At 44.0% G+C, this 16,642-nt stretch overlaps 1 pseudogene; it reads right to left on the reverse strand.

Annotated features, from left to right (window-relative positions):
- Positions 1–12,219: 12,219 nt before the first annotated feature.
- On the reverse strand, positions 12,220–12,361 carry LOC114622575 (annotated as a pseudogene).
- Positions 12,362–16,642: the final 4,281 nt, after the last annotated feature.

Genomic DNA, 16,642 nt, shown 5'->3' on the forward strand with positions numbered 1-16,642 from the left:
AATTTGTGGCACCTACCTTCCGCAGCACAATGGCTACTACACTTCAGCTATTATGGTGCAAGTCAAAGTCAAATTTCCTGTTAAGTTGAACATTTAGTCTGCCCATAACCTACCAGTACAGTCACTTTCACCCAGACAGGAGTACATGGTAAGGACAGAAGCTTCCTTCCCTGTTAATCTACAAACTGGGAGGAAAGAGTGTCAGTGTTCTGTCCTTCCTCCCTGAGCCCAGCTTCCTCTACCCCTGTGTCTTAGTCAATGTTCTATACTGTGAAGAGACTCCATGACCATGGCAACTCTCATAAAGGGAAAGGTTTAGTTGGAGTGTGCTTGAAGTTTCAGAGGTTTACTTCATTGCAGTTATGTCAAGCAGGCAGACATGATGCTGGAAAAATGAGTTCTCTATCTGAGCTCATGGGCAGCAGGAAGAGACAATTAGCCTGGCTTGATCTTTTGAAATCCCAAAGCCCAATCTCAGCAACAGTCTTCCTCTAACAGGGCCACACTTACTCCAACAAAACCACACCTCCTAGTCCTGTTCAGATAGGACCACTCCCTAATGACCAAGTATACATATCTATGAGCCTCTGGGGACCATTTCTGTTCAAACCACTACACCAGGATCTGTCAGTATGCCAGAATCTCACCCCAAAGGCCCATGACTATCAGCCTGGCAAAGGAACAGATGTCAGAGATAGCCTTACAACAGCAGAATGACAGCAATGACCCCACACCCAGACAACAGCCCCCTCAAAGTTTGTGACAGACAGCACCCTGGTTGTAGTGATAAGCAGTTGTGTGGACGTGGTTGCTTATGAGGCTCTCTGATGGTTGTTTTCCACACATATAGGAAGAGGGTGGGAATTCCATCCTGAGAACTTAATGCTAAGTGAGGTCCTTTTAGGCCTTGTGGCCCTATGGTCAAACCTTACCTTGAAACAGAGTGCATATATCTGAAGTAGAGTGCGAAGGTCCTTCTGTTGCCTGCACTGCTAAAGCAGGAGCCTCTGTGCTCCTGTCTCTACCCAGTGCTCAGTCCCACCTGTGTGGAATCTCTGCATGCTCACTCTTGTCTTTTTAGTGCCTTTACTTTTCCGGTTACACAATCGATAGGTTTTTATGGTTATTTGAAAAAGCACTAAAATTTCAACAACACCAAGAAATAGTGAGAGACCCATTTGTCCAGCCTGGGTCTCTATTACTCTTTCTCGTGAATGCTCTGTATTTTTATGACATGAGGTCTTCTTGACCATCCTTCCTGTACTTTTAGAAATGAAATGTGGTTCTGATATGCATTTTCAAGTGTGTCATTTGTGTTTGTGGGAACATATCTATCTGTACAACGAAATCCCAAAACTGAGAGTTACCCACATCAATTGTTTTTGGTTCTTTGGCATCAGGAGTAAGTTCTCAAGGAACAGTGGTATATGTTCATTTCTCTCCTGTGAGGTCATCTCTGCAGGAGACTTTTTGAATATCATGTCTGATGAACTGAGGTACATGGGAGCTGCCTACTTTAGATGGGGTTACATCAGTTTTCCAAAGGACTTCTAGTCTTGGGTCCTCTAGTGTTTGAGTCTCGTGACCATGCCCATCTGATATACCTTGGTATTTTGAAAGCTTTCCTGGCTACTAGAGAGGGTGGGCATCTCTTCACCCATTGCATGGCCACACAATTTTACTGCATGGAAGAGAAGGAGTAGAACTGGAAGACTGGAGAGAAATGGTCCTAAGGTACTGAGACTCAACCAGCGCCTCCAAAGTCAGGAATGCCTCAAGTACAGTAACGCTTCCCTGGTAGATGGCTGCTACCAGCATAGTTCTCAGGGACTCTGGGGAACTGTTGAATCTGAATCTTCAGAATCACTGGTGCAATCAGTAAACAACTTGGATAGTTAATGTTGTCAACCTGACAGGATCTAAGATCACTTTGAGGACAGACCTCTGGGCACTATGATGGAATTTGTAGATTAGGTTAACTGATATGTGGAAACTAACTGTGGGTATAGTCATTGCACAGGTGGGAGCACGTGTGTGTCACACACACACACACACACACACACACACACGCTCCACAGGCTGTAGCACCCCCATTTCACAGGCTGGAGCAGCAAAGCAAACAAGAAGGGGACAGTGGACTGAGTACCAGCATTCACTTTTTTTTGCTTCTTGCCTGTGGCTGATGTGACCAGCTGCCTTGCCTTCTTTCTACTTTGTATAGGAACTTTGCTGTGTGTCCCTATTAATAAGAAGCCAAACTAAACCTTAGGTTGCTTCTTGCCAGGTATCTTGAGAGTAAAGTGATGAGGACAGTAATTAATGCAGTCACTGAGGAGAGAGGGGTCTCAGAAGCGCAGCTCTGGATCCTTGGTAACCAGTGATCTTCATGAACATAAGTCAAAATAACTCTCCAACAGTTACATTTTTCCTTTACAGGAAGTAAATTTCTCTGACAGTAAAATGCAATAGATGGTGAATTTCAAGAGAAATCACATTTAGAGATTCGAAGACCTATGGGGCATAAAATGAAAACACGATTCATTTCCCAGCCCATTTATGAGTCATTTCCCTCAAGATGTACACAGTGTGCTGGTGAGTTAAAATTATTTTTTGTTTATGTCCACCTCTTAGGAAAAATCCAATGTAAAGTCAGATCTGAAATATTTGAGACTCCAATCAACCTTTCTAGGTACTTATGAAAGTAACCACTGTAATGACCCGTTCTGCCCCACATTTGGGAGCAACTATGTCCCGGGCCATTCTGGTCAGCCAACAACAGGGACTAGCAAGAGAGAGAGACTGGGGATGGAGGGGGAAAGACACGAAGAATGGAGACAAGACAGAGGGTCTGATCACATCTCTCTTTATTGAAAGGAAATCCTGGGTGTTTATATGCTTTACCACATGCCTTGCCCTCATGGACAAGCAGGGGAACACAGCTGAAGGCACTATGTCATGTGCCTTGCAGCGTGGATACCACATGTGCCTTGCAGCTGGGGGCACTAAACAGCAAAACAAGATATGTGAGAAAAACAAGATGTTTATCAGAGTGTGCTCAGCTGTTGTAGGCTGTTGAAAACAAGTCTCTTGTCAGGGTGTATGGCCTGAGATGGCTGCAAAGATGATAGCTGCTTTCTGCTACAAGTCGGCTCCCAACAAACCACATTCAAGGACCTGGAAATGATGGCTCCTTGTGCCCATAAACTGTACACTGCAGCACTCAAAACTAGCCTGGACTGTGTAGCAAGACCCTGTTCAAAAAAGAAAAAGCAGGGCCAGAGATCATATTTGGTTTTAAGTATTCGTGTAAGAGAGTAACCTGATGTTTGTGTTTATATGACACTCCTAAAGGAATCAATGCTGAATTATTTGCCTTTCCATCAAAATGCATGTGTGTTCCATCAAAATGCATGTGTGCTCCATCAAAATGCATGTGTGTTCCAACAAGATGCATGTGTGCTCCATCAAAATGCATGTGTGTGCATTTTGTATACAGCTAAGTAGGTACATAACTGCAAAGACTATTTTTGCAGTTTGGGGAAGATTCATTTCTGCTCTTAAAATATTACCTGAATGATCTCTGTCTTATTTTGCTTTCTATTACTATTGTAGAGACCATGACCCAAAGCAACTTCAGGACAGAGGATTTATTTCAATTCGTAGGCCTCAGTTCACTATCCAAGGAAGCCAAGGCAGGAGGTCAAGGCAGGAACCAAAGATCATAAGGGATGCTACTTACTGGTCTGTTCTCCATGGCTTTCCCAGATTGATTTTTTTTATACAGCCTAGGATCACCTATCTGCCCAGGGGTGCCACGGCCCACATTGGGCCTGGTCCTACCACATCAATTATTGATTAAGAATGCCCCACAGATATGCCCATGGGCCACTCTGATGGCCTATGAACTTGTCTATGGGACATTTTCTTGATTGCTAATTGATATTAGAAGGCATAGACTCCTGTGAGTAGCATCACCCGAGGCAGGTAAGCCTGTGCTGTATATAAAAAAAAAAAAAAGGTGGGTAGCCATTAGTGAGCAATAATGAGCATCTCTCTATGGCCTCTGCTTCAGTTCTTGCCTCCAGGTTGCTACCCTGGCACTCTAAGATGAAAGACTAGAAGCTGTAAGAGAAAACAGACCCTTCCCTCCACATATTAGTGCTTTGGATGCTGTTTCATTGCAGCAGCAGAAATCAAACAAGGACAAATGTCCCATGTGTCATACTTTAAGAAATTTAATCCATTTGGCTTCCAAATAATAAGTGACTACACAGAGAATCTCAGATCTGTATGTATTCTTTATTTATTGCCGCAAGAGCACGGGTGTTCAGATCCACAGTGAGGTTGATGGTCGCAGTTCCTTCACAGTGAACCAGTCAGCAGGGAATTGTCCCTACTACATTATTCAAAATTGGAGTCACCGTCACCAAATTCTGCTAGTATCTCCTGAACTGGCGAGAGTGGGAAAATTTCTTCCCAGCTGTGTGCTCCTATTAACCTTCCAGCACATTCTTTGTTCTGTTTTAATAGGCAAGCCTGCCGCATCTGACCTGTCCACATATGATCATGTTCATCTCCTAACTTCACACGTTCCACAGCACCGAGAATTGACAATGTAAGTGTATAGATGCTTGTCAAATTTGAAAGATTGTGGACTGTCCTGTCTTCTCCATCACCTGGCTTGTGATGGGTGTGCGACCCACCCTGAATATCCATATGAGCCCTATCTTTGTGGGAGGGAGCTCTTTCTATGTGTGGACACTGTCAAGGCTGGGACCTCTATGGTGGCATTGTGAAGAAGTACTCCCTAATATCGGCTACACACAGAGAACATGGAGCCATTTATTCTGACTCTTCCAGTAAGGAAGCAGGAGGCATGTGCCACAGTGTGAAATGAGTAATGCATTGGGAATCTCACATCACAATCTCTCCCCTTCATAAGGTAACAAGGGACTAGGCTTTCCTTACTTTAGGAAGGTAATCATTGTGTCATCAACAGAACTTCAGGGACAGGGTCATGGGAGAAGCACCTAGAGTCACACCAAGAGTCAGCATACTGTGGAGTAGACAATGCTCTCATGTTTCAGGTCCTCTGACTAGAAGTGTTCTCTATATATAAAGGACAGAACATTGTCTTCCCTGTGCAGAATACTTGGAATGACACAAAGCTATCTAGAGACTCCTTGTGGGGGTGTTTAACCAATAAATGAACTTGATCATCCCTCACACCGCCTTCATCCCAGTGCCCCTTGCTCAGCATGGGTTTTAATCTGAGCCCCATCACCATTTTCAAAGACCAGGTTGCAGTGCTGTTTCTTCATGGACTAATGAGAAAATAGTCTGAGGTACCAGTGTGCAAGACCAGCAGCCTCTGGCCACAAATCCTCTCCACTACTACTAAGGACAAAGGGGCCTGACCTGGAATCATGGTACAGCAAGCAGAGTGCATGTGGACTTGCAGAAGTGACTCAACAGGATGAAAACCTTATATCGCAGCACACAGTCAAGAGAGTTATTATAGTTACCGATGCACACAGCTCTGGGCTTGTTACAGTTACCAATGCATACAGCTCCAGGCTTTTTGGCCTTTGGGTTTAGAAAAATATTCTCAGCATATTCTCAAAATCCTGGGTTTTCCACACATATTTCTAGGAACTTTCAATCATAGTGTACTTGTTAGAGACAAGGGAGGATAGTCCTGGGACCTGGCCTTCCAAACTGAGGGATGTATGACCAGAAGGCGCTGCCTGCAGCCAGGGGATTTCCGAGGAGGCTCTGCAGTGATACAGTAGCCTCTGACCCCAGGTACTAACAGGAAGAGCACTTTGAGGCCTACCACAGGTTATGGAGGCAGGAAACACAGGCTGCATGGTGAGTTCCAAGCAGTGGGGCTTCTGAAAAGCTCAGCAGGGACAGAAATCAAAAGACCTGAGCTGCAAAGAATGTGAAATAGGGGGCCCTGTGTGCCTGAAGCTCATGCCTGGGAATGGCAGGTCTGCCTGGCTCTGTTCCCAGGTCTCCTTTAGACTTCTCTTAAGCAGAAAGGGTTCGGATATACAAGTAGAGTTGCTACCATTCTGTCATGAATAGAAGCTGGAAAAATTTGTTATGAAACATGAAACATGCTTATTTCCAGTAACAGCAGCCCTCTCTCTTCACACACACACACACACACACACACACCATACACATACAGACAAACACACAGGCAAACACACAGACACACACAGACACACAAAGACTGAAGACAGACACATGAAGACACACATAGACACACAGATACACAAAGACAGACACATATACACACAGACACACAGACACACACACAGTTTACAGCATAGCCAAAGGAGCCTAGAACAGGAAATGAGTGCCCACACTCATGTCCCTCTGCTCCCACACAGACTGGACAAAGCTCCGAGCTCCCAATAATGCTCAGAGGAGAAAAGAAAATCCAGAGAGGAAATGAAGTGAAAACATTTAGCCTGTGACTGTGTGCCAAGACTGTTGATTACAAGAAGAACTTGGCAATGACTTATGAAGATATAAGGAACAATCATAAAGCTTTCAAAATACAAGTATATGGAAAGCATCAAGGGAAGGAGGTTAGGAAGGGAAAGAACAAAACCCATGACTAAGAAGAGTCCGTCTCACTCCTGTACCATGTAACTGGCTTTTAAAAAAAGTAAGACAAAAGCAGCCCCTCATAGGGGCCACAGATGATTCTTCTCTGCAATACTTCCTCCTTCTCCTTCTTCTTCCTCTTCCTCCTCTTCGTCTTCCTCTTCTTCTTTTTCTTCTTCTTCTGGTTTTCAAGATAGGATCTCTCTATGTAGCCCAGGCTGTCTCGAAACTCACTCTGTAGACTAGGCTGGCTTTGAATTCAGAAATTTGCCCGCCTCTGTCATCTGAGTCCTGGGATTAAAAGTATGTGCCACCATGCTCAACTACCTCTTCTCTGGAATCTTAAAACTAAGAGTCTATTGCAATAAATAATAGCGTCCGCATACACCCAGATGAACTTCTACACTCCTGAAGGTGAACTTCTGGAGTGAAGAAGAACACTCAAGTCATGAAGTTCAAAGGACAAAATTCACAGGCCAAAAGCTCATGATACCATGGTGTAGAAGGCAGGAATCAAGATCTACAGAATTCTAAAGGAAAGGGGAGATAAGCCTCTCAAAGGACATACAGGTAGAGCACATGTCCCAAACAGACTCACTCTTGTAGACAACCTATGGCATCATCTACTTATGAGGAACCACTCATGAAAGAGGTGATAGAACAAAGAATACAGAACAGAGGAGCCAGGGTACCTGAGCCAGTGCTGTAGAAAGATTCATCAGAGTTATTATTTCAAAATACAGTGCTAGCACCATCGTGACATGGAAAGAGCAAGGTAATGAATATAGAAAACTCATTTGTCATTAGAGTTAAAAGGTCCTTGAATGACAAAGGATGTATCCATAAAAAAAGAAATAAAAAGACCTGTCTTAGTTACCTTTCTATTGTTATGACACGATGCTATGACCAGGGTAACTTACAGAATAAAGAATTATTGGGGCTTACAGTTGCAAAGAGTCCATGACCATCATAGCACAGTGCATGGCAGCAAGCAGGTAGGCATGGCACTGGAGTATAGCTGAAAGTTTATCTCATCTGTATGTAGAAGGCAGAGTGAGGGCTAACCGGACCTGGCATGAGCTTTAGAAGCCTCAAAACCATCCCTTGTGACCTCCTCCAACAAGGCCATACCTCCTAATCCTTCCCAAACAGTTCCACCAACTGGGAACCAAGTATTCAAACATCTGAGCCTGTGGAGGCCATTCTCATTCAAATACCACACAACCTCAGAGGTTACAAAACAGAAGCTGACTTTAACTTGGTCTCTGAACAGCACTCAGCCTGTGATTCATGAACAATGAACCACTTGCCTTAGATGTCCTCAGGAGAGGCTAAGTGCATAGGAGTTCTCAGGCTTCACTTGGCTTGCCTTTGTTCTCAATCCTAGAATTGTTTTCTTATGAAATATCCACTGCAATTAGCATTCTGCAAAGCCTGCTTTGGCAAACACAGCAACAAATATGCAATTTAAGTTTCTACAAACACAGATATGTTTCCAGGAACTCAAAACTCTTAAATGCCTTCTGGCTGCCAGTCTTCCCATTGCTCTTTTGGGTTTTTGTCTTGTGAAGTTCTGACATGATAGCCAAGAACATCATTGTCAATATCACCAACAAACAAGGCACTTCCCCTGTGCATTTGTAGCTCTAGGCTGAGGTTTAATCTACTTGAGTTGCCTTTTGTGTGGTATTTAGGGTCTGGTTTAATTCTTGATCATAGGAATCCCAGTTTTCCTAACACTAAGGAGAACATCTTTTTCTATTGAGTTTTCTTGGGGGCCTTGTCATAAATTGTCTTTGTTGGGGTTTCTTTTGCTGTGAAGAGGCACCATGGTCACAGCAACTCTTATAAAAAGAAAACATTTAATTGGGACTGGATTACAGTTTCAGAAGTTTAATTCTTTATCATTATAGTAGGAAGCATGACAGCACACAGGCAGACGTGATCATGGAGAGGCAGCTGAGAGTTCTACATCTGGATCTGCATTAGAGGATACCACACTGGGCCTGGCTTGAACATCTGAGACCTCAAAGCCTGCCCCTAGTGACTTACTTCCTACAAGGCCACACCTAGTCCAACAAGGACACACCTCCTAACAGTGCCATTCCCATGTATGTTATACGAACTTATTTCTGAGCTTTCCACTCTCTTCCACTAGCCTGTCTGTTTTAATGCCAACACCAGGATGTTTTCATTACTATAGTTTTGCAATATGCTTTAAATCAGAAGTGTGGAAGCTCCATCTTTGCTTTTTTTCTCAAGATGGATGTGGCTCCTTGGAATCTTTCCTGGTTCCATATGAATTTCAGTTTAGTGTGGGGAAGACATGAGAGAGGGGACCTTGAGGCTAATGAATACAATTTTCTGTTCTATGGAACAGAAAAGTCTAGAAATCTAACAGGTTGTGAAGACAATAGCTAAGGTCACCACATAATACCCTGAAAGTAGCCAAGGAAGCAGTTTGGCTGCTGATCCCACCAAGAGACAACAGAGGAGATGGCTGTGATGCTCTGACGGACTGTAGCTATTATTTCACTCGGTCTGGTTGTCATATAGCATGTTTTATGAGTTAAATGCAGCTAATGAGAGAGACATGCTTCCCCAAGTCTTACAAGCCACTGTTCCTCACCCATAATGCCTGCCTCTAGGAACTGAACACATAGAAATTACCAAGTACAACAAAGTTGTGAGAAGTTTCCCTGTGTGGACCAGAGCCTACAATGTTTCCGTGAAGTTTCCAGGTAGAGTAGAGTTGCTGATGCCCATAAATGTCATCCCCCTAAATTGATAAAAACACAAGAAGCAAAGACACCAGCACTGCAGTTCTGAGAATGTGCTTGCTTGAGGCCAGGGATGCAGAAGAGAGTCTACTCCCAGCTGTTTGTTGTACCTCACCCCTGTCTCGAAGCTACATATGTGGATATGACCAAAAGTGAGAGGATACTTAGTGGTTGGACCAGATGGATTGGCCAACTCATCTCCCTCCCCATGCCTTACCCTGCTTTCTGATGTAAGACAGCTTTTAAAGCCCCTAGACTAGAGGCTCCACTGTTCCCTATAGGAGCTCTGCCTTCTTCCTGTCTCTTCCATGCCCAGCTAAGAGTCAGAATAACTTTCTTTCTAAATCAACTCACCCTCTGTGCACCCACATTGAATTTTAAATGTGAGAGTAAGAACCCAGTGGACACTAAGTGCAAATCTTGTGTGAGCAGGGGCTGTATGCACCCTCAGTCCTAAGCTAAAGCCTCTTAAGAGCCAAGAGAGGCTATAACTTTCAGAGACACCCCAATACTTCCCATAGTAAGCTGGATAGTCTCATTGTCGGGGGACAGGAATACAGAACAACACTGTTTGATCAGCTGTGTACAAAGACTTCTTTAGCCAGAGTGTGAGACCATGTTATATGTTATCTCACGCAAGACTGGATACACTGAAGTCTCGTGTTACAGTCATGTTGCCAAATCTTCCTGTGATTTTTTTCCTCAAGCTTTTGAAAGGTATCTCCAAGTCCTTATCCTAGGGCAGTGGGCTATGGGATCTGAGACTCAGACTCTGACTTCAGGGTCATCTGGGGAGTGTCTCGTCTTCTTCATGCTTTCTGATGATGGCTTCTCTGATAGTCAGTGTGGGTTACTGAAGATAATACTTGGAATTTTAATCATTACTTCTAATGTGCTATTCACTGAACAGTCTTTGTCTCTCTAATTGCAGGCTCTGTGCCACAAAGACTGTTTCCATTAAGATTGTTCAGCTTTCCCTGCCTATTCAAACTCAAGGTACTTGGCCAATGGGGCTGTTTTGTTTGTTTTGTTTGATTAAATGGCAAAGCATATTCTACAGGAGAATTTTTGTTTTTTATTGACAGCCTTTTTGAGGGTGATGGTGGTATTCAAGTTCTCCTGGACTCCTAACAGTTTTACATCAGTGTGTCTCAGCAATTAACAGATGAGACCATCACTGTACGTTATTAATGAATAATTAATTATCCATTAATTCAGGGGAAGTATGCAGCTTTCCCCTGCCTATCTCCCCTTTGCAAAAGTAAGATTTGTTTATTAATGTAAGCTCTCTCTCTTGGAGTCACATTCCCCAATCCTGTGCACTGAGATACCCTCGCTTGTGCTAAGGCTCAGGGGACCCCTCTGTGTACCTCTTGTGTGCTCACCTTCTTGGACTCAGCCCCGAAGACTGTTCCTGGGCACAGAGGAAGGCAGCATGAAGCCAGGATACCACTTGTTGGTCTGGTATTGTCTGGGATTTGGGGAGGTTTCCCAGTTCCTGCTCTTACACAGTGGTATGGTGGATATATTTGTCCCACTCCCTAAGGAGAGACCTACAAGTCGAAAATCGGTTGGCAATGCTTCTGCCCCATTACATCATGCCACATGCTCTCCAAATAAAGATGGCAGCACACAGCAGCTATGGCCTGAAGTGTTTCCAAATGGCCTGAGCGGTCCTGGCTTTCACCCTTGTGATTCACTATGTGCTGATTTAAATGGAACACTACTGATCTTTTGTTTGTTTGTTTATTGTTAATTTATTTATTTACATTACATTCTGATCCCAACTTCTCCTCCATCCTCTCCTTCCAGTCTCTCCCTTTTACCTCCACCCACCCCTTTTCTCCTCAGAAAAATAGATCTCTCATGGATCTCAACCCTCCTTGGCATATCACATTACAGTAGGACAAGGCTCATCTCCTATTCAGGCTAAACAAGGCAGCTGAGTTAGGGGAAAGGATCCAACAGCAGGCAATAGAGTTAGAGACAACTCTGCTCCTGCTGTCAGGGGTTTCAACCTGTACCTTTCCGATTAATCCCACTGTTGCCTTAGATGGCCACTTAGAGCCACAGCTTTAAGTGACCTTCCTCCTGGATTCAGTGATGTCCATATTTGCCTCACAGGCCCAGTTTTCTTGTAGAACTGGAGGCTTGCATATTTCAGCCATTCCCTTGCATATCTAGTGCCACTTACAGCAGACTTAACATGTGCAGGGGGCCACTCTCACGGTTCAGAAGCATCTACCCTACAGGGCATATCCAGACTCAGCAGCTGAGATAACCCTATTATGCAACTGTGACTACTCTCCCTCTCCTCCCACAGGAAGGCACAGAGGCCCAAGCTACGACTCACAGCCTTGGGCACACACACTCACATCGCTCCCACCAAATTCAGCACCATCCATTGTTCACCTGAAGAAGCATGGCTGGGTTTCTGCCCGCCCACTGTCTATTCTCTACAGCAACCAGTACGACCACTTAGAAACTGCCTGATTACCAGCATCCCCTACCCATGTCCTCTACAGAGAGGCTCAGAGTGCAATGCCATGATGAGGCTGCCTGGTCCCCTGGATGCTGTGGATCCCATGACAATCATTCTCCACTTCATAGAAGTCATGAAGAAGCCTGGCCTGCCCTCTAAACCCCTTCCTTAATATCTCCACTGTCAATGCAAAAGCACAACTCTCACCTCCAGAGTTTATTTATGAGCCAAATATGAGTGACCAGAGCCTGGGAACACAGATTCAGGTTACCCCAAATCCCTTGTTCCAGTGTGGTAACAACTTGATGAACTTTTTAATTATTTTTTATTTCCAGGGACGAGTGTAAATGTAGTCACCGAACTACCACACATTATGCAAATGACACTCCTGCACTTGGAAACCCCAAGAGCAAGTGATGAGCCTCAGCCTGGAAAAACCATTTCCTTAATCATGATGTCTCTCCTGCCAGGTAAGTAGTGCTGGAAAGTTTAGAGGGACACAACAGTCATAAGTCGAGGCACTTTTCAAATACATTCGTGGAAACATCACAGAGGCACATCACAGGAAGTGGGGGAAAGTCTGCTGTACACCCCAGAAACAAAAGCATTCTCTGTCCTCTGCTTGGCTGAAAACAGGGATCTCTTCCTGCACTCTGTGGGGCTTACCCAATGGTGGCAAAGATGCTATGGAAGACAGAGCAGAGCCATAAAAGACATCAAGGAGACAAAAGATGACCAGAAGCAACCTGGCTCTGGAGACATTCCAGCCTCTACTGAGCATTGCTGTTCTAATCAGCCTTGAAGAAGGGTCCAGAGAAGGTGTGGTTCTCTTCAGGAATACAGGAATAATACCACAACCTTGCTCCTATGGAGAACAAGTCCTCCACTGCTGATAGCTATGAAGCTTATAGCAGGCTCAGATCTCTGCAGAGAGCCATGGCAGAGGGGAGCAGAGAACACAGCTGTCAAAGACCTCCTCAGAGAGTAGGAAGCAGAAGAAACTGGAAAACAGAAGGCAGGCCTCCCTTGGAAGAGATGTCAAGGAAAGGGTCTGCTTTCCCGTGGCTTTGCATCTGCCAGTCCTCTCCAGTCGATGCATGTGGACATCCTGGTGTCCCCAGAGATACTTTACAGACAGCTGGGACTCCCCAGACAATTAATATGGGCAGTCAGGACCTCCAGGAGAGCCTTAAGTGCAAACTCATTCAAGAGATGAGAGGACAGGGCTCAGGCCATCAGTGCAGCACTAAAGATTCACACAATGGCATACTATTCTGTTGTTAAGAAAAACAAAATTATTAAATTCACAAGTAAATGGATGAAGCTGGAGACAATCATTCTGAGGTAATACAGACCCAGAAACACAAGCCTTACAGCTTTCCTTTCATTTGTGAGTGTTAGCTTTCAATCTTCACATGTGTGTACTTCACTTGGGGTCAGGAAATTCCTAAGGGGCCATGAGCGGGGTGGAGACTTTCAAGGGAGGGGAGATAGAACACAGTGCTTAGAAAGGTTGGAACAGAGGAATGGAACAAAATGGAGGGGACCACAGAGCACAGAAGAGGAGTAAAAACTGTGTCTCTGTATGTGTGCACATGTGTGTGAGTATGTGTGTGCATGTGCATATGTGTATGCATATGTGTGTGCATATATGTGCCTGTGTGTGCTTGTGTGCATGTGTACATGTATGTGTATACATATGTATGTGTGTGAGCATGTGTGTGCATGTGCATGTGTATGAGTATATGTGTGCATGTGTATATGTGCATTCTTATGTTCATGTGTGTACATGTATGTATGTGAACATGTGTGTGCATGTGTGTACATGTGTGTATGTGTGTCTCTGTGTGTGTGTGCATGCTTGCGTGCATGTGTGAATGTGTGTGTATGCATATGTATGTGTGTGTGTTTATGTGTCTTTGTGTCTGTGTGTTTTGAAAAGGGGTGGATATACACATAGAGAACATATTTAACACACCAAATACTACTAAATACCGAACACTAATAATAATCTCTTTTTATCTTGTGAATATATGAGTGTGTGTCTGAACATATGTATGTGCACCACATCAATGTAAGAGCTGAAGAAGGTCAGAAGAGGGATCAGATTCCCTGGAACTGAAATTGCAGACCGTTGCACACCACATGGATGGTGGGAACATAACCTAGGCCCTCTACATGAACATTAATGTTCTTAGCCAGAGTTACCTCTCCAGCCTGTTTGATAATGAATGATTGTTATATCAAATAATTAGTGAATTTAGTATTGTAACATGATCTATTTGACATGTAAAATTAATATTCAAAGTGTTAAATGTGTTTATTCATGAACTATTTAAATGTAGATAGATTTATCTATTAAAATACAGTACACATAAATATGTGACTATATTGCTATCAAGGCATAAGGTGTTGGAAGTTAAGTGTTCATAAGGTTGAGTTTCCAGATGCCTGACCATTTTTGCTGCTGGTTACAGCAGGCATTTGGGCATTCGCTTGCTTTTGTGCCATCTTGTCCCAGAGGATGGCCTCTTCAAGGGGTCCCATGAATGCATCCAAACACTATGCTGCCACACTGCAAGAGGGCTCCCTCTGGGAGGTTCCCAGACTTCAGGTCTTAGGGAGTGGTGTGTGTCCTTAGCATGTACACCCCTCTTCAAACAATGGACTAGGCCTCTCCCCCTCTAGCAACCTCCAATGACCTTGCGTAGTCGGCTTCCCTTCGAATGTACTTTGGGATAAATAGGGAAAGAAGAGATGGGAGAGCAGTCTGGATGGACGGTTATAGATGCCTGTGCAGTAAGGCAAACTGTACCCTGTCTCACTTTGAAGGAAATCTTACACCTGTGAATAGTTTTGTGTGCATTCATATCAGCTGCAACAGGGGAAAGAACATATGTAGTGAACAAAGGCTTCCATAACCCAAACCTGTCAATCACAACAACTCTCAGCAACCAGTTCCTCCTATTTGTGGCCCCAAGAAAAACATATGGGATCAGGAGCCAGCCCTTGAGTACTGTAGCTCCAGTGACCTGATACTGTCCTGCAGCATGACTGTCCCTTGGTTTGCTTCTGCATAAAGTTTCCTTGTCACTTTATAATCTATGTGAATGCCTCCATTTTTCTTAATAAGATGCCAAGAACCTAGAAATACTTGATTCCCAAAGTGACCCCAGTAACAGGAGCATCTACCAGGAGGAAAGCCCATATTGCTTCTTTCACCTTCCCAGAAGTTCACAGGCCTTGGATGTTAACACCTTTCTCGGAGAAATGGGTTTTGAGACAGTCTTCTTATACTGTAATTCAGACTGATCTAAAATTCAGAAAGTAGCCCATGCTGGCCTCAAACATCTTACCTGTCTCCCAAATGCTACCAACTCCTGAAAACTCCAATATTTTTTAATCAAATGCTCTGTGCATAAATGTTCTCCTGTACCATCAGCTTGCTCAGAAGATAGTGACATATGGGCATCACAGTAAGCACATTTTTAATAAAACTTTACTACAAAGATACAGAGAATGAACAGGGCATAAGGGAAAAGAAATGAGGCAAGTGGATGGCCATGAGTCTCCACCCTTTAGATCTCTCTCTTACCTTTTCTAGAAACCAGAACCACTCCTGACTAGCCAAGGACCCTGCCATGTCTCTCAGGATGAAGAGAGGCCAACAGTGCCAAGCCATGAAGTAGAGGAAAGACCACAATGACACAATGAGCCAAGAACACAGGGAAATTAAAACACTCCAAGACTCTTCTGGGACAAGTATACCTACCCACAAACCCTTCCGTAATTCAGTTTCATCTGGTTATTGTTTTATTGTCTGCAAAACTGACTGGATAGGCTTCAGCAAGTAATGCTCAGAAGGACTTCAGACACAGAAAAGTAATGTTTGTACCAAGCAACCAGGAACTCTTAAATTCTAAAAAGAAATACATGAGACCCTCCCAATTATGCAAACTGGCTTAGCCAAAGGAGTTTGGCTACAGTCCATTTGCATTTTCATTGCGATTTTCTTTATACAATAATCAGGTGAGAGTATGCCTTATGGGCATGAGGAAGACATTTCAGTGAATAAAGATATAATAAAAAATATAGATGCTCAACAGAGGCTGCTATCAAATTAAAGATAAAACTAATAATCTGAGGTGCTACTGCGGGGAAGGTAATTCGGAAGCCTGGCGAGAGCTTTTCACCTCAGCAGACCGCCACTCTCCTCATGTATTGAACAACCAATGACAATAACATGTTAGTAAAGCAAAATTAGATGTTAAATGCAGTTATCAAAGGAGGGAGTGTAATAACGTTACTCACACAGTGTTCCTATTCTAAGAATTGTATCTTTAGTCTGATATATAAACCATAATGCTCTTTGGTGATAAAGCTAGAAAAGCACCTTAGAAATAACTTTTTTGTCTATCAATTGAGCCCTGAGAGGCCCTGTGGACACTTAATATCAGGACGAGAAACTGTGGCAGGGACAATAGAAAACACCCAGGAAGGACCAGCAGAGAATGTGGGGAAGAGCCTCCCTACACCCAATACACACTCCTTGACACATGAACCTCAGTACAGGGAATATGTGCTCTCTCTCTCTCTCCTCTTTCTCCTCTCTCTCCTCTCTCTCTCCTCTCTCTCTCCTCTCTCTCTCCTCTCTCTCCTCTCTCTCTCCTCTCTCTCTCCTCTCTCTCCTCTCTCTCTCCTCTCTCTCTCCTCTCTCTCCTCTCTCTCTCCTCTCTCTCTCCTCTCTCTCCTCTCTCTC

The sequence above is a fragment of the Grammomys surdaster genome, unplaced genomic scaffold (assembly GCF_004785775.1).
Source record: "Grammomys surdaster isolate TR1022 unplaced genomic scaffold, NIH_TR_1.0 189, whole genome shotgun sequence".
In the NCBI taxonomy this organism is placed as follows: Eukaryota; Metazoa; Chordata; class Mammalia; order Rodentia; family Muridae; genus Grammomys; species Grammomys surdaster.